Source organism: Prionailurus viverrinus, unplaced genomic scaffold (assembly GCF_022837055.1).
Source record: "Prionailurus viverrinus isolate Anna unplaced genomic scaffold, UM_Priviv_1.0 scaffold_103, whole genome shotgun sequence".
NCBI lineage: Eukaryota > Metazoa > Chordata > Mammalia > Carnivora > Felidae > Prionailurus > Prionailurus viverrinus.
Genome location: NW_025927493.1, coordinates 86,375 through 89,764, shown reverse-complemented (window position 1 = coordinate 89,764; position 3,390 = coordinate 86,375). Strand labels below are relative to the sequence as shown.

The 3,390-nt window shown below is 41.9% G+C and overlaps 1 pseudogene; it reads right to left on the bottom strand.

The window, feature by feature from the left end:
• Nucleotides 1-210: 210 nt before the first annotated feature.
• On the bottom strand, nucleotides 211-363 carry LOC125158124 (uncharacterized; annotated as a pseudogene).
• Nucleotides 364-3,390: the final 3,027 nt, after the last annotated feature.

Sequence of the window (3,390 nt, the reverse complement as noted above, 5' to 3'; positions counted from 1 at the left end):
GTCCCATTGTAAAAGGGAGGTAGAAATTCTACGTAAAAGAATGAACAGAAACATGTCTCAATTTCAGGTGTAAAACTCCCATAAGGCATCATGAGACAAAGTACCAGTTGCAACTGTTCCTGGGACACAATTGAACCTGCTCATATAAATACAACTGAAGAACTCTGTGAGTTACTGGCCCTGCAGGTAATCACTGATTCTCTCCCTTCACGACTGAAGTTCCACGTACATTTTCGATTACACATGCCGTTTCTGAAAATTCAGAGTATTTCCACCTAGGGGACAACTGGAGAAATTCTCGATGAGCAATAATCGCGCCTCGGATAAACCTCATTGGCTATGATACTGCCACTGCGCAAAGCTTGGGAGAACTTCTCTATTGCACATTGACCAACACAGAAGGACCAGTAATGAGTTCTGAAATTTAACTAAGAACCCTCAACACTGCACAAAGCACACAATATAATGTTGGAAAGTGTTGTTATCTTTTCCAGTCACGAGGCTCATAGCAGACATTCTGAACAAATTCATGGCCTACTCTGAAATAGGAAAAAAAATGAAAATAATCAGGATAATCCCATGCAAAGAAAGTGAGAAAGGTGTCCCATGCTCCAGAAGACTTGAGGGTGCAGTGAAGTGTCATTCTCCTCAAGTTATTTCCACAAACACAAAGTGATAGCCACGTGGTCCTCCACCTCCACACACTTGTGGCGTCCAGAGGCACTAGCTAACATGATGATCTTAAACTGGAGAAGTCTGGAGGCTTGTGAGGATGTAAATCAAACAGTAAAAATACCAGAGGGCATAGAAAACCAGACAAGGTCAGATAAATTTTCCAGAAAGCATTGCAACTGAAATAGGCAACAGAATTTACCTTGTCTTTCTCTGCATCCATGGTAGAGACACAACTGATATTCCCCATGGGAGTTGCACCATGTCCTAGGTCTCATAAAAGATGGAGGGGGATGGAAGTTGATTCTGACTTGCATAGACTGTGTGCAAGAAAAACAAACCATCCGCAACAGGTTTCATTATATTCAACTCTTTCACATTCTCATGTCCCGTACTAGGGGCAGAGGGTTTTTCAGGTGCCTCAGGTGACCCTTGAGGACAAGAGGGAGATCTGATCCTGTCCTTTGAGGAAGGTCTACATGGCCCTGGTTCAGGAGTTTTTATAACTAATCAAGCATCTGTGAACAGTTCAGGTCTCAACTAGCTAGAAATAAAGTTAGGGGTGTGTTTCATCCCTCAGAGAGCCCAGCACATGGTCTCTGTACAAGCTACATCCTAGGGAGTCAGCATGTATAAGGCCTCTTTCCTTCTCAGAGACATGTGTTGCCCAGCTCACTGGGTGGAAACGACTGCCCATTTCATTCATTTCCTGAGAAATTGGAAGCACATTACACTGTCCTCACTCAGGCTAACCTGAAAGCCCTGTGGTGCCATCACTGCATCCTCTCCAAACACTCAACAAGTAAAAAGACAAAACGTGTTTTATAAGTCAACTCATACTGTTTCAATCATCTTTCCAGATGGTGGAGGTGGAGGGTGAGGTCCCAGAGGCCACCAGGTTGGAGAAGTTGGTGGTGGCCCAAAGACCCTGGATGGTGATAAAGAGCAGCCCAACGGGGTATGACACGGAGGGCACTTCTGAGAAAGGAGGAACTGTTCTGGAAGCCATTTTGACATGCCGGACAGAAATTAAACTTTTGAGATGTGTTAGAGTAAAAGGTGAAAAATCCAACACCAACACTAACATACCTGAACCCCAGTGAAGCCGGAATGGCACCTCTCTCCTTCCCCTCCACCTGGTTTCAACAGGGCAGCATTACTGCCACAAAACTCCACCCTTCCCAATGGGTCCAACCTAGAGCTTCTAGGCATTTGTGGAGACAAAGCAGTGCATTGCTGGCAGCAAGCATGGTACTAGCTGTGCCTGAAAATGTAGGGAAGGAAGTGGCTACTCTTAAAGCATCAGGGGGATAATTACAGACTACTAAAGAAAGTCTGTTTCACACACACAGGCTTCTATTTCCAGGACTACTCTCTATCCAGCCCTTCACCACTTCAACAGCTACGTCTTGGCATAATAAGAGCTGAAATGGTGAGGAAGAATTTTGTTTTCATATCATTCGTTTACATCTTTAATCCATTTCAAGTTAATTCTTGGAGTGATGTAACATAAGGTGCTAAGCTTTAATCTTATACATGTGACTATCCAATTTTCCCAGCTCCAGTTATTCAAGAGACTACTCTTCTCCACTGAGTATTCTTGACTCCCTTGTCAAATACTAGTTGACTGTGCATGCATGGCTTTAGTTTGGGCTCTCAATTTCCATTCCATTGCCTTGTGTGTGTGTGCCTATGCCAATGACATAACTGATTTCTTTGTGTTAGAATGCAGCTTGAAATCAAGAAGTGTGATGCCACCTGTTTTGTTCTTTCTTGCATTGGCTACTTGGGGTCTTTTTGTGGTTCCAAATACATTTGAAGATATGTGTTTCTAATTGCATAAAACTTACATCCATTGGATGTTCTTTCCTGCTTTGTCAAAGATGAGTTGGCCATACGTTTGTGGGTCTAGTTCTGGGGTTTCTATTCTATTCCATTGGTCTATGTGTCTGTTTTTGTGCCAGCTATACTGTTTTCAAGCCCAGCGATTAATTTTATGACTATTATTCTAAAATTCACTTTCTGTTATATTATTTAAATTCTTTTTGATCAGCTCCTTAGCTGTTGTTATTTCCTGGAGATTCTTCTGAGGGGAATTCTTCCGCTTGGTCATTTTGGATAGTCCCTGGTGTGGTGAGGACCTGCAGGGCACTTCTCCTGTGCTGTGGTGTATAACTGGAGTTGGTGGGCGGAGTCTCCTGTTTCTTTCATACAAATTGAATTTCTTCCATTTCTGCACACAGGTTTTACAGTTTTCTGTAGAGAGGTCTTTCACTTCCTTAGCTAAATTTGTTCCTATAAATTTTATTGGTTTTGATGCTATTGTAAATGGGATTGTTTTCTTTCCCTCTTAGATAATTTGGTTAGTGTATAGGAATGCTACAGAATTTGATCTGTGACTTTCTATTTTGGAACTTTATTGCATTTCTTGATTAGATAGGAACAGGTTCTTTTACATTAAACTTTTTATTTCATTCCTTTACCTTATTTTTAAAAAATCATGTTATTTGGGAATAGCTGACACACTGTGTTACATTAGTTTCAGATGAACAACATAGTGATGGGACAAGTGTATACATGCTGCTACGCTAACACAGGTGTAGCTATCGTCTCTCACCATGCATCACCACTCCAGTACCATTCTCTATTTTCCCTATGCTATGTCTTCTACCTGTGATTTATTCATTCCATAAACAGAAGCCTGCATCAACCAATCCC